We start from the raw sequence: 23,075 nt of genomic DNA, 5'->3' as shown, positions 1-23,075 counted from the left end.
GTTTTGTGAACAGACTTAATTATAAAACCTGTCTCTTCTGCCCAGCAAATGTTGTACTGGATCATTAAAATAAAAATTCATTTTTTGAAGTTAGTCCAGCTCTAAGCTAAAGACGTGTCTGATCTAGTCCCTTAGCATTCCTGTCTGAAATTAATGCCCTCTCCAATAACTAACTTTTATATAGTCTCAAGCATCACAGCACAGCAATTGGTTATGCGTTGAGATGCAGCATTTATTTTACAGTCCATGAAAACAACACAGAGTCATTTATGATAAAAGAATGAAGCATCCACTTGAAATAGTCAGGAATTTAGCTAGGGAGAATGTCATTACTTCAAATTGAATTTAATTTAGACAGCTCTAAGTTCTTAAGTATTGTAATAAAAGTGGTTAGGTTTTGGTAGAATTCAGAATATGGTACCTTCAGAACCACAACAGTCACAATCATTTTCCTGGACCATTAGTTCAATATTGACTCACTAGCCTCATGTCCTGTATGATCTTGGGATTTTGTCTCTCAGCCAGATACTGTATCCATTTATACTTAGTTACTGGGGAATTAGTACATCAGTTTATGAGACCTGATAAGATTACAGGCCATGATGCCATGATTACAAGGAAGTTTGGAGGACTGGGAAAAGGATGATTTTGTAGTTAAGATACTAGACTTGGACCCAGAAAGCATGGGGTCCCTTATAGACAAAGCATCAGAATTTGTCAGTGCATTAGCTTCCATCTGTAAAACAGTTATAAGAATATGCCTTTTCTCCCATCTGGTTAAAGTTGTCTGGAATAATTTGTGTGTTAATAATTAGTGTTAATGGAGAGTGCTGGACAGCCTTCATAATAAGTTGTGCTACAAGTGGTACAAAGAGGGTGTCCTGAAAGAGTTTTGGAGCATTTTTCCTTGGTGTCCTTCATGCCCATCTCCAGGTGGAGCATCATTGGGTGCCACTGGCACTCTGGTTGAGTTTGAATGTCAGTGGGTGCCGTCCGGCATGCTCTGCTTGGTGTTCCCCCAGGGAGCACTTGTGCCCCTATGACCTGCACGTGCAGACCCTGATTTTTTATGATTTGTCCCCGGTAATTAGTTGAATTTTTAAGGCTCTGGCTGCCCAATTAGTGGCAGCCCACAGTTTTTTAAGTGGGTTAGGCCCACAGTTTTCTTAATTCAAATACGCCTGAAAAAGTTTTGGCATTGACCCAGAGTTTTGGCATCAACCCACCTGCATACCCATGTGACTGAGCCTCCACCACACTCCTCACTCTTTCCTTTCTCTTTTTTCTCCTTTTTCACCTCTTTCTCCCTTTCTCTTTTTTTCCTCCCTTTTTCTTTCCCACTTCCTTTCTCTTTCTCCCCCCGTACCCCCCTGCTGGATGTGGTCATCTTCACTTGCGAAGGCTGAACAACACAAGGTTCATATATATTGTCCTTTGTCCCAAAAGTATTGTTCTTGTAATGAGCTATAGAACCAATTCAGAAGGGATCCTCTTTTAAACTTAGGCAGACCAATGCACCCTGTTACAGTTGCCAGGATACATGTATATAAACCAGTAGTTCTCAACCTTTTTCGACTCAAGGCACCTCTTGTTAGACTCCAGGAATCCCATGGAAAAAGGCCAGCTCTTAGCTCTCACCTGTTTTTTGACTAGAGAAACATAATAGCAATTCTTTTGTTGCAAATAACTCTGAAAGACGACAGCATGTCAGAATGGTTTTAACACTATGGAGTCCTATATTTGAAATCTCTTGAGCTTATCATTTGAATCATGTTTCCATACCTAACAAAGCTAACGCTGCTTGGCATCCCAATGCTCTCTGATTGAGAATCTCCTATATAAAGTGACTAAAATGCACCTTTCACATAGGTCTAGATTCTTAAAAGTGTTGCATGCTTTCATAGATTTCTAGGGTCAGAAGAGACCTATTAGATCATCGAGTCTGACACCCTGCTCCGGGCAGGAAAGTGCACTGGGGTTAAAGTAACCCCAGCCAGGTGCTTGTCTAATTGCCTTTTGAACACCTCCAAGGTAGGGGAAAGCACCACCTCCCTTGGAAGCCCATTCCATATTTTGGCAACCCTCACTGTAAAGAATGTTTTCCTGATGTCCAATGTAAATCTGTTCTCCTTCAGTTTATGGCTGTTGTTTCTAGTAACCCCAAGGGGTGCCCTGGTAAACAGAGTATCCCCTCTTCCCTGCTGACCTCCCTGATGAGTTTGTAGACAGCCACAAGATCATCTCTCAGCCTTCTCTTGCTTTGCTAGAGATCACTTATTTTCTTTCCCAATTTCCCTATGTTCCACGCCCATTTTGTGGCTTGTCAAAAATGATTTACATTAGGAAAAAAAAATCATGAAACTGTTATGGTTATTTTATGTGCTGAAGGAACAATTCTCACTATATTTTGAAGGTTCTTGCAAGAATATATTTTTTTGTTCTTCATTTTGGATATATGATATGGTTTGCCTCCTGTGTTTTGGTTTTGTTAGGTTGAAAGTTATGTTTAAGTTGTCCTTAAACAACAAAGAATGAGGAAGAGATGTTTTTAATAAAAGAGTTTTATTTATGCAGTTCAAGAGTTGAAAGCAATACTCTCACAAGGCAATACATGAAAAATAAAAGGTTTATGATTACTGCTACTGACTAATGGTATGAAAATATATCATTAGGTGGAATGTGTCAGTGTTTCTCTCTGTATGCTTTACTTTTTACTCTAACCATTTTTAAATTGTTCTTATTACCCTGAGAGTCAAAATGCCTGTTGTGAAGCATTTTAAAATAGATCCTACAGGGCATAATTGTGTCGTATTTCCAGCTGTTATCTTGGGAAAATCTACTCGCCAGTCAGGCCCCCTATGAGAAAAACCACCACTGCCATCAGCTTAGGGAAAAATTAAAGTCAGCTCAGAAGTGAAGCGGAAAATTAAAATTACAGGAAAGGAGGGGAAAGGTTGCAATGTAAAGAAAACCATGTTGTTTCTTCATTGTGTTTTTTGATTTTGCTTCTGAGAGCCTTCCCTTTTCTGGCTCAAATGAAGTACAGTAACATGTGGCGTGCATTGCTGATTTAGTAGATATAGAGCAGAAAGATAGTGATAAAAACCACATCAACTGGGAGATTGACTACATATATATTCCCGAAGTAAATAACTTTTCAGTCCTGGTAGGGCTGGACTAAATGGTTTTATGCTTTCATTTTCCCCCTTTTCTCCTTTTTTCTTTTGTTTTCTTTTCTTTGTCTGAGAGTCTATACATACAGTCTACGGCTGTTTTTATTCCTCTGTCTGTGAGTCTATAAAAGCAGTTTAGGGCTGTTAATTTTCCGTATGCTTTCATTTTTACTTCCCATTTTTTACTTACACTTATATTTAACTTAATTTACTTATACTTATATTTAACTTTTCAAAAACTCCCTTTCTGACAAAGTAACAAAATGGGGAAAGAGGAAATAGGGGAAAGAGAAAGAAGAAAGGTGAGAAAAACTGTGGTTTTCATTCATCTTATTGTATTCAAAAGGCAAAAGAAAAGGGAAAGGGGAAAACATTCATAAACCTATTTTTTAAATGAAAAATTATTTCTTACTCTGAGAAATGAAATCAACCTTGACATTTTTCACCAAGCTGTTTCTCCATTTTCTGACTAGTATTGTTCCTTAGCAGTATCTTTGTCCTTTCCCCCACCCTTAATTTCTATGCTTTCCTCTAAATATGGTTTTCTCTAGGGATGCTCCAGCTTTTATTTACAGTATATTGTGTGTCAATACTTGCTTTAACTAACTCTGTTTCCCTGCATTCCTTTTACATAGCTCTTTTCAGCTTTTTGTGAAAAATTGCCTTATGGCTGAAATATCAATGTTTTCTTCATTGTTTATTTTCAGTGGGAAGGTAAGATTGTTTGCAACCCACACTGACAAAATTTCTTTTTTCATTTGTTCCCAGAGAGACCCACAAAAATTTACTGTCAATTATCCCTGTGTATATCTGACTCAGAGCCACCTGTGTCTTTCTCCTCTCACTCCTGTCACTGTGAGTCACTTCAGTTTTCAAACCGCCTCTGTATCTCTGAGTGGGAGACTATTTTGGCTGATATTAAATCACTATAGGCAGTACTGTTCAGTTCCTTCCGGCGTCTATGCATACTCTGTGGTGAGGAAACAGGATGCACTGGGAAAAAGCACCAGAAAGAGCAAATTAAGAAAATCTTTTTAATGAATGAAAAAAAACCACACATTAAATAGCAGTACTTCAAATTAACCCCTTCATCTTAGGTCCTAGCATGTTCTGTCTTCTCCGATTTTGTCCCTTAGATGATAGATTCCCTTCAGTTCAGTATAATCTTGCAGATTTACTGGATCTTAGGAAATTATACATAAGAATAAGGCCCTTATTATTGTGGTATTTATAGCCCCAACAGCATGTGGGCTTAACAGTCCATCTACTCTCTGTCCCACTTTAAGCCTCAAGGCCTAAATCCTAATTTGCCTTCAAAAATCTGCCTGCCAAAATTGCAGCCATTGGCAGTTTCATGTGGGCACATATGCAGTAGGTGTTTGACAAGGACTTACGGCTGTTAGCCTCCAGGAGACAAAATGGTTCTGAGACGAACTCCAGATGCCAGTGAATTTGACCGAGGGGGAAGGCAAAGACTGAAAGTCAGTAAAAAAGAGGTATAACTTGTGCCTCTGAATTAAAAATGTCTAAAGCAGCTAGTCAAGGTTCTTTGAGTAGATGTGATATTTTTTATTAGACCTACTGAGTAGTTGGAAAAAAGTTCTTAGCAAGCTTTCAGGCATAGTAACCCATAAAGCAACTAGTGAAGCTTCTGGGAACAGCTGGTCAAACTTTTGTACCATCCATTTAGGTATACTCTGAGAGAGTCAAATAGAGCTTGGCTACCCTGCTTCTTGTGCTAAGAAATATTAAGTCAAACACATAGGATCTTGGCCACTTACCTGGTGGCCTTAGTGACCAATCTTCAATCAGTACTGCCTTGCAAACAGTGGCTGCAAGCCATTAGTACTCCTCCTTGCAATGCATCTCACTCACACCTGTCCTCCCATCTTCTGCGCTGTGCTGAGTCTTCTACCCTTCTACTTCACACACCTAGGAGATTGGATGTTTTATGGGGCCCAACATGCAGGCCCAGTTACTGAGGGTGGGACATGGGAGACTTCTAGGTACAAGTTCCGTTTTGACACTTTTCATATTTGAAAGGATCAACATCTGGTGAGGAATCAAGTGGCCCTGGCCCAGCCTGCTCTTACCCAGACATAGCTGAACTTAGTTCTACCATGCTGTTTCTCCAAGGCTATTAAGGAAGTGAGAATTCTGGGTGTTAGCATACTGAACCTGATCCTTGTAACAGCAGAATGATGAGTTTTTTCCCCCTCAAGATGCTAATGCCTCTTCAGTGGAGGGGTCAAGCCCTGCTTGGGGCCTGAGGCTTCACAGTGTTCTTCACAGGACACCCCCAGACTCAAGATATTCTGAGCTAGTCCTATGCAGCCTTCCCTAGGGCATGATGTAACATCCAGCCTGTACCAAGACACAGCTGTGGCAATGGAGGATGAAATCATTGTGATTCACATGATCATTTTGATGTTCTCATTGTCCGCAATGTGGGCACGGTGCAGGCTATTGATGTTGTACAGAGGGGGCAGATTTTGGCAGTGCACTTGGGAGGTGGGTCCCCTCCTCTATATCAGTCATAGCCTGTAACTCCTCCTTGTCTACTTCAGCCTATATTGTTTTCCTCTCCCTACTCTTCATTCTTTTCCCTTGCTATCTAGACCCTCAGGCAAAGGAATGCCACTTTGTACAACTATGTTGTGCAGAATGCAGCAAACCATGAAAATCCTATTGGCTTTCAATGGGCTACACTGTAATGTGCTATCAGGTGTAGGGAGACAACGTCACTGCCCAAAGCTCTCTCTCTCACTGACCTGGTAGTTCTATGAGTATCGTTGTATTGCTGCTCTGCATTATTCATGGTGCATGCTAGTTTTAATCTGTACAGTCTGACTTTCACTTCCACTTGAATGCTTAATACCTAGGTATCTTAGCAGGACTTGTGGTTTGAGCAGGGAGATGTATACGTGGATGGCTAAATCTAATTTATAGGCAGCATTTACTTCTTTTTCAATTGCCTACTGTTTAAAGTTCATACACAAGATATGTGGGTTCCAGATACCCTCAGGCACAGAGGTATCCCAACAGAATACCCTAACCATCAAGCTAGAGAGCAAGCCTGTATATAAGTACACTTCTGTTCAAGCTAGACTACTGGGCAGCCAAGAGCAAACAAGTCATGGGGCTAGAAGCAGAGCAAGCAAGAGAGGGATTCACTGAGTTCTGGCTCTTGTTGTTCAGACAGTTTATGCATTTTACCCAATGAATTTTTAACGCCAAATCTATCACTTACACTGATGTTAAACTGAAGTAATGTCATATTCTGGATAGCACTTTAATATCAGTGAATGGGATCTGGTCCAGTAGAGTCACATCAATGCAAGTGAGAAAGAACTTTGGCCTGCACTGCGAAGGAGATTGCCAATACTTTATTACCAATAATTAGTATGCCCACTCTACTCTGCAGTGTCAGGTTGATACATGTTAAGTGGTGCCACAAGAGAAATATGATTTCAGGAGAAATTTGACAGTGGTGAAAGTGGGTTGGTATTCCAAAAAGTGGGGTGAGTGAGTGACAAGGGCTGGGAAATACTGAGTATTTGTCATGGATTCACCTCAAAACCAAGTTGCATTTGGGGTTCACCATGTGGCATGCTTAGATATTCTCCCAAATTAGATTTACTTCTGTAGTGTTTTGTCTTTATTTATAGTGAGTGTGATGATGGGTTCAGTTTTGCCATTTACACACCTATAGTATTTGATATAAATTTACTTTTGTAATGTCATGATGTAACTGGAAGATAATTAAATGAGGTATTTAGCGCATACCCAAGGCATAGTGTGCCTGCAAAGGGAAATCAACTCCTCTGTAGAAAAAGCATCTAAGAGAAATGGCCCTCCAGTCAGAGAGTGCCAGGTATCTCAGAGAGGCCAGAAATTTTTGGAGGATTTTGGTGAATCATGACAGGACTGAAGCCAAGAGAGGTGGACCTGAGTCACTGAGCCAGGGTTGAAATCCGGTAGCCAAAGAAAATGGAAGCTGATGCTGAAAGGGCTGACACCTCTACAAGGGACAGAACAATATTGAGTAAAACTGGTGAGGCATGAGCATGGCTGCAGGGGAGGTTGGAGAACATGAATAGCCCATACAACAACAGGTATCTGAGGCATTTATAGGCCAGAAGTACCCATCTGGCAAAGGACAGGATTAGTGGGGCCTGAGAGAGGAGCTGCTGGTAAAGGTAGGATGAAGGTATACTCTAGGAATCTTGGGAAGCTTCCCTTTGAAAAATCAACCATTATATCAAAGCATAGCAGGCAAGAGTAAAGGGAGGGTACTTAGAGCTAGTGCAGGGCAGTGGCTTTTGGGTCACCAGGGAATGTTATGGGTGCCCTTGGGGCCCAGTCCTGCTACACTTGGGACAAGGGGCAGTACAGTGTGCAGAAAATAGAGATTTTCAAGGTCTCTCATGGACAGATTTGTGACAGGCAGTATTGTATACATTCAGGATCTATTTTTCTGAAAGGAAAGAGAAACTTTGTGGTTTGCTACTAACAGTCCACCACACTTTGTTTTTCTCTGTCCAAATACATATACCCATTCCTTCCTGGAAAGAATTCTGTGTAATGTCTATCAACACCCCTAAAAAAGACTTGGCCTGTCCTTGAATGTCATGAAGATGAAGGTTCTCCATCAACCCTCCCCAGGCCAGCTGAACATCCCTTGCACTATTTACATAGATGGGGAGTCTCTGGAGCACATGGAGCACTTTCCATATCTCAGAAGCCACCTTTCTCAACAGACTACCATCGAGAAAGAAGTCCAGCACTGGGTCAACTGCGCCAGTGCTACCTTCTTCAAGTAGTGACAACATATCTTGGAAAATAGAAACCTTTGGAAGTCGATGAAGGTCCTGCTTTACAAGACTGTAGTGCTGACCACTCTCTTCTACTGCAGGGAAACCTGAACCATCTACCAATACTACATTAAGACCCTTGAGAGCTTTCACCAGTGGTGCTTGTGTCAATTCCTGGGGATCAAATGGGAGGACTGTCAGACCAGTGCAAGCATCCTCCATGAAATTGTGTCCACCGGCATCGAAGCCTTGCTCTTGAGGAATCAACTCTGATAGATGGGCTACTGCAACTGGATGTCCAAGAACCACCTGCCTCACCAAATTCTCTTTTCTCAGCTCTCCATTGGCCAATGCTCAAAGGAAACAGTACAAAGACACACTCAAGGTCACCCTGAAGCATTGGTGCATTGACACCAAGGGCTGGCAGGAGCAAGCTGCTGACTGTTTGGTGTGGCATCACCTGGTTTACCAAGGCATGCACCACTTTGGGCCCAATGACTCAATACTGAGATGGAATGGCAGAAGAAGGAGAAGGAGACCAGCCTAGAACTGTGAATCCCGCACCCCCATGCAACAACATGCCTTCATTGCCAAAGAATGTGTGTATCCAGAATTGGGCTCTTCAGGCACCTGAGGACCCATCAAGCCTGACAGACATCATCCTCAATTTTGAGGGGCTGCCAATGATGACCTGCATGAGGTACTATACTGAGGACTAAAAACCTTTTCAAATACTAGAGTACAGGCATATATTCCAGCCTCCCTGAGAGGCAGTTTCAAACAGGTGCAGTATCATGTGAAGAAGTCTGTTGCCTGCCTATAGTGCTGGTTATGCAGTCCTCCCTTCTCCCCCTGCAATGATTCCATGTTACAGAATACACCAATAACCCTGAAAGCATAGGTTCACTGTCCCTCTGCCAGTGCCCTGTCCATCTCCTTAGGCTAGAGAATCAGGCTCCCATTTGTGTATTCTCCTTCTGGTCCCATGACTCTTTCCTGCCTGGGTGCTCAGTAACCTGGCTTCATCAAGAGGATGCTTTCAGTCCTGTTTAGCCTATGGCTTTATGTTTGGAACACTGCTCTGTAATGCAGAAGCTCAGAATTTAAATCTGCAAAGAAGATGATGGGTCTAGAACCTAGATTTCGCTAGTCCTGTACTGTTGCCTTAACTACTGGGTAGATACCACTACCCGTTATACTGTGTCAAACAGTTGCTGGTTATGGTTTTTGGCTAGTTCTGTTACCAGGGGTTTGTGCATTATTTCTATACCTCACTGGCAAAATGGAATTGCAGTAAAACATAAGTGGAATCAACACCTCTTTAGCCATGCTGAGTTGCTTCCCTGCATGAGCAGGAAGGCAAGCTTAATTAAATTAGTTAAACCTCTCTTGTGTTCGTTGGATTGGTAGGGCTCCCACTGAGGGATGGCGGGGCCCCCGAGCTGGCCTTCCTCCCCCGCCGCAGCGTGCTCACCCCCTCCGCGAGGGGGGCTCGTTGGGGGGAGAGGCGTTCCTGCCCGGCCTGGGGGCCCTGCCATCCCTCGGCAGGAGCCCTACCAATCCAACAAACACAAGAGAGGTTTAACAACCCGAGGGGAGGGCCGTGGCCGAGGACGCGAGCCCTCTGCTGCGGGGTTGGTCCAGGCGCTTGGCTCAGGGGGGCCGCAGCCAGCCATGCCACGGGCTCAGGTGGCTCCACAGCGCTCCCGCGCCCGGGACCATGCGCCTCTTCCACTCCCCTTGGCCGGCCCTCGCCCCACCCGAGGGTGCAGCGGGGGTGACAGTGATAGGACAGGGGGTTTGGAGGGACGGGCTGGACAACGAGACAACGGAGGTGAGGGAGCCGCAGCCCGTGGGCAATGGCCTTCCGGGGCTCCTCTGCGGAGAGGGAGGCAGGGTCCCTCTCTGTCCCAGGGACCGCACGGGCAGGGAGTGCCGAGGGTGCAGGCACGTCCACACGTGCCCGCCCTCCCTCGGCCGACCTCCCTGTGGCCGCCCGCGCGGACCCTTCAAGACGCATGGGTCTTTGAACCTCCGCCCCGGCACCACCCTGCCTGCCCCGCCAAGCAGGACGAGGTGAGGGGACAGAGTGCTAGGTACCTGGTAACCTTGGGGTGAGGGAAACGGTTCCAAACTCCAGGTGGTCCCAATCCTGCCTTCCAGACGCCGCCTCGCCCCCCCGCCAGGTGGGCGGGTGAGGAACAGGTGCCGGAGGAGGACGTGGAGCTGAGCCTGGCACCCTCCAGCCGGCTCCGCAAACCCCACGAGGGGGGAGAAGCATCCACCCAGAGGGTAGCAGCCAGGACTCACCGCCACGGCCAGCGCCTTCCCGTCAGGGGGGGCCGGGGTTTCTCTCAGGTCCCGACTAGGTTTACTGGGGGCCAATGTGGCTGGGGCCACCTGCCTGGACGGGCCCTCCCCATCCCGCACGCCAGCTCCCCCCCCAGCCACCATGGACGCCCGCCCGTGGCAGCGGCCAATGGGCACGCGCCTCGCCGCCGTGCGCCCTGGGGCCCCTTTCCCACCCCCGCTCAGCCAGGGCTGAGGGGGCTGGGGAGGGAAACCCGGGGACATGAGTGAGGGGCGCAGACCAGCCGACCGGCCCGCCGGGGCACGCGGCCCGGAGGGAGGCTAGGGGGGAACGGCACAGACGCGGGAGCGAGAGAGGGCGCCGCCGCATGGAGGGGCGAGTGGCCCGGCGGTGGACCGATGCTGCCGAGAGACAACTGCCAGTGCCGGGTGGGAGCCCCTCCGGGAACCCCGCTCCTGGCCTCCCTGAGGGGGAAGGGGAGCGGGGGTGGAGAGGGCCGCCCGGGAGAGCCAGGGGCTGCCCTGGGGACCCACTCAGCACCTGGGTCCCCCTCTTGCCGAAGTGGGGAAGGGGGGAGTCCCATCCTGCACGCCAAGCATGGGGGTCCCGGGGCTGGTCTGTGCTTGGGGCCCGGAGGCCCAGACATGCGGCTTGCATGCACATGCATGCACGGCCGCCGGAGGCGGGGATGGGGGGGCACGGCCCTCCGCCCTGCACCTGCTGAGCTGGCACCGCATGCGGTGACCCCGTTAATGATCCTTCTGTAGGTTCACCTACGGAAACCTTGTTACGACTTTTACTTCCTCTAGATAGTCAAGTTTGACTGTCATCTCGGCGCTCCACCAGGGCCGTGACCAACCCCGGCAGGGCCGATCCGAGGGCCTCACTAAACCATCCAATCGGTAGTAGCGACGGGCGGTGTGTACAAAGGGCAGGGACTTAATCAACGCGAGCTTATGACCCACACTTCCTGGGAATTCCTCATTCATGGGGAATAATTGCAATCCCTGATCCCCATCACGAATGGTGTTCAACGGGTTACCCACATCTGTTGGCATAGGGTAGACACACGCTGAGCCAGTCAGTGTAGCGCGCGTGCAGCCCCGGTCATCTAAGGGCATCACAGACCTGTTATTGCTCAATCTTGGGTGGCTGAACGCCACTTGTCCCTCTAAGAAGCTCTCATGACACTCTGGGGTGTATGCTGAAGGAGATGGGCGTACAGGTGGTTTTCTCTTGTATCTTGCCAGTGAGTGGACGAGGCAGACGGCATGAAACATGCATCACGGAGACCAACTGGCGGCTACAGGAATGGTGCTTCAAGGAGGGCTTTGGCTTCCTCAGCCATGAGCGGCACATCACGACGAGAGACATGCTGGGATGGGATGGGCTCCACCTTTCCCCTAAAGGTAAGTGTGTGTTCTCTTCTAGGTTGGTGGACCTCCTCCGGCGGGCTTTAAACTAGGCTCATCGGGGGAAGGGGAAGATGAGGGCGGAGGAAACATCAGACTGCCAGACCAAACAGCACCCACAACTACAGCCCAGCCCAGACCAACAAGCGAAGCAAATAAACAGGTAAGAGATAGGGGCTAGGGTAACGCTGGGACTAGGGGGTCAGTACACACATCCACAGAAGGCCTCAAATGCCTCTACACAAATGCTCGTAGTATGGGTAACAAACAGGAGGAACTCACCCTCCTGCTGGCTGACACCAGCCCAGACATAGTGGGGATTACGGAAACATGGTGGGATGCAACGCATGATTGGGCGGTGAATGTCAAGGGCTATAGGCTGTAGAGGAGGGACAGGATAAGAAAGAGATGTGGGGGCGTGGCACTCTATATTAAGGAGGAATAGACATCCTCGTCAATTAGCAAGGAGTCGGGGAGGGGCACTCTGAAGTGCTTTGGGTTAGAGTACAAGGCAGTCGAGGGGAAAGAGACTTAACGGTGGGAGTCTACTATAGACCTCCCAACCAGGGAGCAGAGCTTGACCAGGAATTCTTGGGTCAGCTCACAGAGGTAGTGAAGGCTAAGGATGTGGTAGTCATGAGGGACCTGAACTTCCCAGACATCTGCTGGGAAGAGCAGTCAGCCAGGTCTGAACGCTCACATAGGTTCTTGGCCAGAGTGCAGGACCTCCATCTAACCCAGGAGGTGCACAGCCCCACCAGGGGGGATGCCTTGTTGGACCTAGTGCTGGCCATGGGTGATGACCGGGTGAGGGGGCTGCGGGTGCTCGACCACCTGGGCGACAGCGATCACCGCCTGCTGGAATTCACCATCCAGTGCAAGGTGGCAAAGGCTGCAGTAAGGCAGCGGCCCTAGATTTTAGGAGGGCAAACTTCAACGAGCTAAGGAGGATAGTTGGAGAAGTGTTGAGGTCCCGGAGGGGAGGGGAGCCAGGTGTCCAAGGAGAGTGGTCGCTCCTTAAGGAGACGATCCTCCAAGCCCAAAGGAAGGTAATCCCAATGAGGATCAAAGGGAGCAGGAGAGCACACAAGCCTCCGTGGCTCACCAAAAGCATCCGGGAATGTCTCCTTGCTAAAAAGGAGGTGTATACCCAATGGAAAGAAGGGGTCATCACCAGGGAGGAGTATTCTGTAGCTGCTCAGGGATGTAGGGGGGTAGTTAGGAAGGCCAAGGCAGAGATGGAACTGAGACTAGCTTCCCAGATTAAGGACAACAAGAAGTCTTTTTTTAAATACATAGGGGGTAAAAGAAGGTCCCGGGTAATGTGGGGCCCTTGCAGGACACGATGGGAAACTTGGTTGTCACACCAGATGGCAAAGCTAACATGTTTAACGATTTCTTCACCTCCGTCTTCCTAAGTAGGGACCAGAACAGCCACCTCCCTGCTGCGCCTCCCTCGGGCCCCGGGGGGCGGGGGGGGCACACCTGGGCCACGGGTTAGCGAGGATTTAGTTAGGAAGCTTCTGGAGGGATTGGATGTATTCAAGTTAGCTGGTCCGGATGATCTCCACCCTAGAGTTCTAAAGGAACTGGCCGAGGTCATTGCAAGTCTCCTGGCATGGCTTTACGAGCACTCGTGGTGCTCTGGTGAGGTACCGGAGGACTGGAAGAGGGCCAACATGGTCCCCATCTTCAAAAAAGACAGGAAGGAGGACCCGGGAAACTATAGGCCGGTTAATCTTACCTCAATCCTAGGCAAGCTGTTCGAGAAAATTATGCTGGCACACATCCAGGAGGGGCCAGCAGGGGACTGCATGCTTAGGGGCAACCAACATGGGTTCATCAGTGGCAGGTCCTGTCAGACCAACCTGGTGGCCTTTTACGATCATATCACCAGATCATTAGATGCAGGGGTAGCAGTGGATATAGTCTTCCTGGACTTCTGGAAGGCTGTTGACACTGTCTCTCACCCTGTTCTCATTAAGAAACTGGGGGGCTGTGGTGTAGACACCCACACAGTCAAATGGGTCGCCAGCTGGCTGGTGGGCCGCACCCAGAGGGTGGTAGTGGATGGGTCCTTCTCAACCTGGAAGGACGTGGGCAGTGGGGGCAGGGCTCGGTCCTCGGGCCTGCGCTGTTCAACATGTTCATCAGTGATTTGGACAAGGGGGTAAAAAGCACCCTGTTCAAATTTGCTGATGACACTAAGATGTGGGGGGACGTGGGCACACTGGAAGGATGCAACAGGCTACAATCAGACCTAGACAGGTTACAAGGGTGGCCGGATGAGAATAGGATGGGTTTCAAAACAGACAAGTGCAAGGTGATGCACCTCGGGAAGAAAACCGGCACCATACCTACAGGTTAGGGAACTCCCCTCTTGTCAGCACGGAGGCAGAAAGGGATCTGGGGGTCATCATTGACTCCAAGATGAACATGGGCCAGCAGTGTGGGGAGGCAGTTAGGAAGGCCAACTGCACCCTGTCATACATCCACAGATGCATCTCAAGCAGGTCCAAAGAGGTGATCCTCCCCCTCTGTGCGGCACTGGTCAGGCCGCAGCTGGAGTACTGCGTCCAGTTCTGGGCACCACACTTCAAGAGGGATGTTGACAGCATGGAGAGGGTCCAGAGGAGGGCCACTCGTATGATCAGGGGAGAGCAGGGCAGGCCCTACGAGGAGAGGCTACAGGACCTGAACCTGTTCAGCTTCCGAAAGAGAAGGCTGAGGGGGGATCTAGTGGCCTGTTATAAACTAGTCAGGGGGGATCAGCGGGCGTTGGGGGAGTCACTGCTCCCCCGAGCACCACCAGGAGTGACCAGGAATAACGGTCACAAGCTGGCAGAGGGTAGGTTTAGGTTAGATATCAGGAGGCGCTACTTCACAGTCAGGGCGGCTAGGGTCTGGAACCAACTTACAAGGGAAGTGGTTCAGACTCCTACCCCGGGGGTTTTTAAGAGGAGGTTAGATGAACACCTTGCTGGGATCGTTTGACCCCAGTACTCTTTCCTGCCATGGCAGGGGGTTGGACTAGATGATCTGTTTAGGTCCCTTCCAACCCTAGAAACTATGAAACTATTAATTGCATAGGGTGAGAATGCAGGCACACATGAAATGTAGACATCTTATTGTAATTCACACCATTATGCAGCATAAAGTATAATGTAGTTTCATGATTTAAATGCTTAAACAAAGTGTGGTAGTGCTACTTAGACATCTTAGTGGTGAAGTAGAATTTCATCCTTTGGTACAAAGGACTGATTCAGAGATTGAAGGGGAATGCAGAAAATGCATTGGGAGGCTATAATTGGCTTAAGTATCCCTAATATACTTTATAAGGCAAACAGGGTTTGTACCCAGCAGGTCACCCAGTTAATTTAGATAGTGTTAACTGAGCCATAAACCTGCTATCCTCTTTTCCTTTACAGCTTCTCTGAGAAGGCCAGCTGCTCAATGCCTCTTTGCTTCTGTCATCACCAAAAAAGGTAAACTGTGAACAGATGGTTAGCAAAATTAATGGAAACAAAGAGTGGGAGGGGAGACAGATCCAGGTAAGGAAAGAGGACATCAAAGATTATTTGAATGTTTAGAATGAACTCAAGTCAGCAGTGCCTGATGAAATAGATCCTAAGATGTTGAAATAATTACTTGAGATCTCAAAGCCATTAGCAAATATGTTGAGAAGTCACAGAAGCCAGGTAAGGTTGTAGAAGAGTGGAAAAAGGCAAACATCACTCTTCCTCCTCCCATTTTTAAAAATGTAAAAAGGAAGTTAGCAACTAGACAGTCTGACTTCAGGACCTGGGAAGTTATCTGAACAAATTCTAAAGAAGGGGTTGTCAACATCCAGCATGTGTGCCAGAGCATAGCACATGAGGCCATTATTCTTGGCATACCACAGCTGGCCTGGGCTCTGGGCAGCTGCCACCCACCATGGAGCCCAGACTGCTTGCAGCAGGTAGCTGGGAGGCTTCAAGCCCTGCTGCAAGCAGCCTGGGCTCCATGGCTGGGAGCAGCTGCCCAAAGCCTGGATTAGCTGCAGCCAGGGGGATGCAAACAGCTGCATCGGACTCCAGAGTCCAGCTGGGTTCTGTGGTGGCATGTCTGCATGTGCACCTCTGCGTGAACAGTGGGAGACGGATCAGGGTTGTGCTGCTCCAGGCCAGTCCTCTGCCATGGGGCCTGGCCAGGGTTCTGGAGTCCGGTGAAGCTGTTTACAGCCTCCTGGCTTCCTGCCACAGCTGACCAGGCTCTGGGCAGCTGCAGTAGGTAGCAGGCAGGCTGCAAAAAGCTGCACCAGACTCCGGAGCCCCAGCATCAGCTCCATGGCAGCAATGTAGGGTGGGGAAGGGGCCAGGGAAGCACAACCCTGGTTTCTCCCCTGCTGTCCTCCCAGAGGTGTATGTGCAGCTGCTGCCAGGAGTGGAGATCAGGCCCGTCACAGATCCCTTGAGGTCTGCCCCTGGTATGCCAAGTCAAAGTGTGGGTCAGGTTTGGGGTGTTTTTGGCACTCAGCATTGGGTGTTTTTGGCCAAAAACATTATTGACCCCTGTTCCACAACAAGGTATTTGTAAATATTTAGAGGACATAAAAAATCCTACTAGTAGCTTTGTTGAGAGGCAGTCATGCCAAATTAACCTGTTTCCCTTCTTTGAAATGACTGGATGGATGGATATAGAGAATGCAACAGACTTAACATGTAAGATCTTTAGTACGACTTGTAACAGTGTCACATGACATTTTCATATGCAAGCTGGAGAAATGTGGGCTAGAAAGATCTAAGATGCAATAGCTACCAAATAGGTGAGAAGACTTCAGACAACCAGTAGTAATCAGAGAATTGATATCAGATGAGGAGGAGATAGTGGGCATGTCTAAATGTACACTTTAATGTGCAGTGGCTATTTTACTGTACTTTAAAGCATCATATAAAAAAGTGCTATTATGCTAATGCACATTAAGCATAATTTAAAAACCATGCACATTCATTACTGTACATTAAGGCAGCCTAATGCACGTTTACTTAGTACCTCGCATTGGAGGTACTAAATTTAATGCACATTAGGAAAAGCACCTTAACGCATGTATAGACACGCCCATTGAGTGGAGTCCTGGAAGAATTAGTTTGGGGTCTAGCACTAGTTGGTCAACATTGTTATTTATTTATTTCAATGAAGATGTGGTGAGTGTACTCACCAGATTTGCAGGTAATACAAAACTGGGTGTGATAGCAAATACTTACAAGATAGAATTAAAACCTGAAATAATTTCACTAAATTGGAGACCTGGGTCATGAGTAGTACAACGGAACACAGCAAGGACAAACATAAGGTGTTTCACATAGGAGAAAGAAACCAAATACTCTAATACAAATCAGGGGATAGCTGGCTGGGCATAGCACTGCCAAGAAGGATCAGGGTGTTATAGAAGCTGACAAAATGAACATGAACCAGCAATTTGATGCTGCTGCAGAAAAAACAAATGTCATCTTTGGTTATATTAACATAAACATCTTGTCTTGGATCTAATGTATACCAATTAGAGAAGAATCAGTGGGGAGCAACAAATGTGAAGAGTGGTTTGGAAAGCAAGAAGTCTGCGGGGAAGTTGAAAGAAACAGGAACATTTAGACTGGAGAAAAGATTAAGGGGTAACATCACAACATTTTTCAAATATTTGAAAGGTCATCCAAAAGAAGATGACAAACAGTTGTTTTCTCTAATTGCTGAGGGTATGACTAAAAGAAGTGGGTTTAAACTATACAAAGGCAGATTCAGGTTAAATCTCATGACAAACTTCCTAAATGTCAGAACACTGAGTTATTGGATCAAACTGTCTATTAAAAAAAAAAGAGACTGGATAGGAAAAGGGATTGATAGATTGTTAGGGGCTAGAAGGGACCTTGTAGATCATCGGTTCCAGTCCCTCTGCACTAGGCAGGAAAAGACAACTGGGGTCAAGTGATCCCAGCAAGGTACTCCAGCTGCGGTCTCACCAGTAGGGAGTACAGTGGGAATATTGCTTCCTTAGTTTTGCATGAGATGCATGTTAATACATGCCAGCATATTGTTTGCCCTGCTGGCCACAGCATCGCACTGCCAGCTCATGTTCATATGATAGTTGATCCCTACCCCTAGGTCCCTTTTGGCTGTGGTGCAAGTCAAATTGTTGCCACCAAGCCGGTATGTTGTGGATTGTTTGGCCCAAGATGGAGCACCTTACACTTCTGAGTGTTGAACTTCATCTGGTTCCAGTCTGCCCAGCTCTTCAGCCTGCCCAGGTTTGCCTGTATCTGCAGCCTATCTTCTGGTGTGGCCAGACTCTCCCATAACTTGGTGTCATCCACAAATGTGGCCAGTGAACTTTTCACATCCAGATCATTGATAAAGATGTTGAAAAGCACCAGTTCAAGCACGGACCGCTGAGGAACACCACTGGCCACTTTTTGACAGGATGGATTATCTGACTCTTGTAGTCTCTGCCTTCCTATGATTCTATGATGAACAAAAGCTAAGAGGAAAGATAATTCATTGGACCAAATTTTCTGTTGGTGTAAATGAGCTAGGGTCCATTAACTTAAACAGATCTTTGCTTATTTATGTTAGTGAATAATTGATTCTTGTTGCTTCCTGTGATTCCAGACTTTTCAATTTAATTTTATTTAATATTTTCTTTTATGTTTTTCCTTCCTTCCCGCATTAAAAATTTATTATTGTTTTAATGAGAAAAGTTCATTTTGTTTTAGTAAAAATTTGCAACTTTGAAATTGTCTTTGTCATTGTTGGTGATCCCTCATGAATAAGGATGATCTTACCAGGGATCCTGGTTTTCTCTGACAAAAAAATCCTCAATTTTTAGATTAAAAAAAGTAACCCAAAATCCACATTTTTCCATGATTAAAATGAAACACAATGATATGTGCGTGCATGTGTGCATGTGTATATGTATATATATATATAATTTATATATTAGTGGTGTTTCATTTTAATCATGGAAAAATGTGGATTTTGGGTTACTTTTTTTAATCCAAAAATTGGGGATTTTTTTTTTTATCAGAGAAAACCAGGATCCCTGAATCAGTGATCACTCCCTCAGGTCAAGTAAAGGGTTGTAGGTAAGTCTGTTGATGGCTAAGAAGGCTGATCCTAGAGCTGCAGGCTCTCTGGCAAATGCCACAGGTGGTAGTTAAAAGGAGGGTTGGATCACAGATTTCTTGGTCTTGTTTCCTTTCCTTCTGTTTCTGTCATTGTTCTGCCTCCAGGGTGAAATGTTTTTTTTCAAAACCTTTTCTCACAAGGTTTCACCATGTAGCCCTGCCTAGGGTGAGTTTCTCCCAACTTGTGGTGTCAATGCCACACTTCTTAATGGTTATCTTGAGGGTGTCTTTGAAGTGTTTCCTTTGGGCCCACACAATGCCCTGTCCACTGCAGCTGATGTTGTATAATCAATGCTCCCATACTGATGGTGTTAGCATTGGTGAAGACATTAACATTTATGTGATGATCCTCCCACTTTATGCCAAGGATCTTCTGGAGGTTGTGCTGGTGATGTCATTCTAGGCTTTTCAGGTGGTCTTTGTAGTCTTTGTAGTTTACCCGAGCTTTACAGCTGTAGAAAAGATGAAGAACAACAAAACATCTGGACCTGATTGCTGACTATGAAAGCTATGAAAGCTTGGACCAGATTAAAATGGGTTTGGACGGAGCCTCTTGCACAAAAATGCAAAACAGCATCTGATGCAAGACTGGGCTGTGGTAACAAGCCCGCCACAAAGAAAATCAAACTCTACTAATGGCTTGCAACCCATTAGGCGTAAACAAGAATGGAGCTTGCAGTACCCAATACCAGACTCAGGCCATAAGTTAAGAACTGTCATGATAACAGTCCTCAACCTTCTACCACGCCTAAGCCAAAAAAATATAAGTAACCAATGGCCTTTGATCTTCATCTCTCCATAAGCCATTTGATACAGCTATTTATTACGCTCCAGTGTTAAAATAACTATTGAAAAATAGTATTCTGTGATTAATTTCCTAAAGGTACCTCATTCAATCAATATCCATCCCATTTGATTCTAAACTGATCAAAAGCTTGCAAACTTTACAAACACACAGACAAGATACAATTGTAATATGTTAATTCTGTCCTTGCCTGCTTTGTTTGGACTTTGATTAATCAAATATCAAGAGGGAATGCTTTGAAGCTATACAATTAAAACAGTATAAAAAGCAAGACAGAACTGCCAGCAAGGTGTGTGCAATCCAGGGAAGATCAAGAAGCTGTCCTGCTGCCACCCAGCCCACGAATGAAGGATCCATGCTCTGTAAAGCTGTATAAGACCTGCTTCCTGCTTTTTTGGGTAACATCTCTTGCAGCTAAGATAACACAAGGACTAACAGCTCACTTACTGAATATTAAGGAAAAATCTTTTGTTTTTCTGTCATTTAATTTTATAGTTTGTTGGTAGTTATTAAAATAAGTCTATCTGCTGTTAATCAACTGATCATTGTGTCAATTCTAAAAGTACTAGGTTTAGAATTCAGTTTCTAAATGCAACACTGATGGCATACCAGCTGAGGTCTTCAAATTTGGAGAGGAAACTATGACCAACAAGCTCCATACACTGTTTCTCAAAACTTGAGGAAATCCCTGCTGCCAACATTGTCACCATTCTCAAAAAGGGAGATTAGTCTGATTGCGGAAACTTTGAAATAATGTGGTCCTAACTCATAAAGGGCCTTAAATTAGCACTAATTCTTCAGTTGGTGCAGAAGTACATCAGCTGCTTTGTGAGTGTATTGGCATTTCTTCACTTTCATAGATTTCATAGTCCAGAGACTGCGTGCCATCAGGGACTGTGAGCAGGAGATAGACTCCTACTGCCAGGCCCTTCTCCCCCGGGAGCCACAGGGGAGAGCTCCGTCTACCTCTGCGACTAAGGAGGACTCTGGGACCTCCCGCTCTGCCCAGTCAGGGGCATGGACCAAGGTGGTCAAGGGCCTCAAGGCCCACCGCACCAAGGCCCCTCCCTCGCCGGAGCTTAGCAACAGGTTCGCACCTCTTACAGCCCCAGCAGAGCCCACGCAGTTGCCGGCTCCCGCAGGCCACCCAGGCTCGACCGCAGCTACTGGCCCCGCTCTCCCCAAGACAAAGTGAAAGGTGTTTGTTGTGGGAGACTCCATCCTGCGGGGCACTGAGGGGGCAATCTGCCGCCCCGACCCCTTAGCCCGGGAAGTCTGCTGCTTCCTGGGGGCCTGCATCCGAGACATTGTGGAGAGGATCCCGCAGCTCCTCCGGCCCACAGACCACTACCCCATGCTCCTTATTCATGTGGGCACCAATGGAGCACCCCCAGCCAGGTCATGAGGCGCTACAGGGAGTTGGGAGTGGGGCTTAGGGGTCTGGGAGCTCAGGTGGTGTTTTCGTCGATCCTCCCAGTCTCGGGCTATGGGCTGAGGAGGGAGAGGAGGATCCACGTGGTGAACCAAAGACTGCGGCGCTGGTGTTATCAGGAAGGCTTTGGCTTCCATGACCACAGCCCGCTCTTTGGCGAGAGAGGCAGCGAGCTGCTGGGAAGAGATGGCCTCCACCTCTCTCCCCTGGGGAGGAGGCTCTTCTCAGCCAGGCTGGCTGACCTGCTCCACCGGGCTTTAAACTAAGCCCGCTGGGGGATGGGGGGACTACTGCCCCTGCTGGCCCGCTGAACAGCCCTTGCAAAGCCAGCGGACCAAGGCACTTAAGGGGGCACTTAAGGGAGCCCACCCCTGCCCCAGCCCTGGCACAATCTGTGGGCAAGGCAAGAGCCCCCAAGGGCACGCTTGCCTGCCTGTACACTAATGCCAGGAGCCTGGACAACAAGCAGGACGAGCTCGTCCTCCTGCTCAGTGCAAAGAAATATGATGTCATTGGGATAACGGAGACCTGGTGGGACTCCACCCATGACTGGACCACGGGTATAGAGGGCTATACCCTGTACAGGAGGGATCATGTTGGCAAAAGAGGCGGGGGTGTAGCTCTCTACATTTTTAATAAATGAATATCTGTATACCAATTGAGTTGTCTAGGAGGCAGTCATATTTAGCTCCAGTGCAAGTGAGTTGCAGTACTGTAACACAGAGTGTATGAGTGCATGGCAAGCATCTCATCCAAGATGAAAAGTTAGATTCCCCTGACTAGCCCAAGTCTGAAGAAGACTTTCCTTGTCTCTACTGAAATGTGTACATTTGGCAGCAGTGAGGAATCCATTTGACCCCTCATCTTTCTGTTACTTTGATGGCGGGACATTAGAGACATTTGATTGATGATGAGGTCAGTGTATCAGCCAGCTCCTGTAAGTGCTTCCCTACTTACACCAGCACATCTGGTTTTCTTGTATTAAATCTAAGCCAACAAACTTTTTTTTAATCCATCTGCTTATTTCGTCCAGGAACTGGGACATTTTGGTAAAGCCAAGGTTGCACTCCTCCTCCAGCCACCAGGCTCTGAAACTGTTCTCTGATCAGCTCTGCCAGCCCCACGGAGCTCTGCCTGGCAGTGGGAGGCAGGCAGAGGCAGGGCTGCACTCTGCTCCCCACCGGCCAGACTGAGCTCCATGGGGCTGTGGAGCCGCTCAGAGCACAGCTCGGTAGTGGGAGGCAGGGAGAGCCAGAGCTGTGCTCTGCCCCCTGCCACTGGGCTGAGCTCCATGGGGCTGCAGAGCCACTTGGAGCACAGCCTTGGTTCTCCCCTGCCTCCCACCACTGGGCTGCTTTGAAACTCAAAACATTTCAAGTGCCCTCATTTTGTTTCAAAGCTGTTTCAAACCCCCAGTTCCTCTGCCAGCCCAGGCTGCTCTGACTGGGCTTTATGTGCTGTGCATGAATAAACTCTGAAGCAATATGCTGTGGAGTTTTTTGCTTCTGAATGCATGTTCAAACAGCGCACCCAAGAGTAAAAAAACTCTGGAGAAATAAGCTCCATAATTTTTTTGTGCACAATAACATTAATTGAATGTGTAGATGTGCCCACTATGTCTGAAGCTGGCCTTTCATCTACAGTAAGTCTATTGTGTAGCAATTACTCAGACTTATTGTGTTGCATTTTGTGTGGCTTAATATCTGATATAATAAAACAAAAATCACTCGGAAAAAAGGCCCACTTTATTCCTATTCTGAAGAAAACATTTTCAGTCTTTCTCACTACTTACATAAATTGATATAAATTTATCTCTGTCCTCAATTTGGCTTACATTCAGAAGAAAAGCCTTTAAGAGACAGGCTTGCCTATCTGGAATAATGGATGCTGAATAACTAGTGAGTTGATGTAGCTTTGAATGCAACCATTTTCAAAAGTTACCATTCCTGATAGCAGTATTACTGGAAGACA

General features: G+C 47.0%; 1 long non-coding RNA gene across 1 annotated transcript; it reads left to right on the top strand.

The window, feature by feature from the left end:
- Positions 1-11,832: 11,832 nt before the first annotated feature.
- LOC149875079 (uncharacterized) lies at positions 11,833-17,900 on the top strand. Its single transcript, XR_016440056.1, has 3 exons — positions 11,833-11,873; positions 15,139-15,195; positions 17,849-17,900. It is a non-coding gene; the product is annotated as an uncharacterized LOC149875079 (long non-coding RNA).
- Positions 17,901-23,075: the final 5,175 nt, after the last annotated feature.

This window comes from Crocodylus siamensis, chromosome 1 (genome assembly GCF_052110815.1).
Source record: "Crocodylus siamensis isolate JL-2025a chromosome 1, ASM5211081v1, whole genome shotgun sequence".
NCBI lineage: Eukaryota > Metazoa > Chordata > Crocodylia > Crocodylidae > Crocodylus > Crocodylus siamensis.
This window is presented reverse-complemented; position numbering and strand designations above follow the sequence as displayed.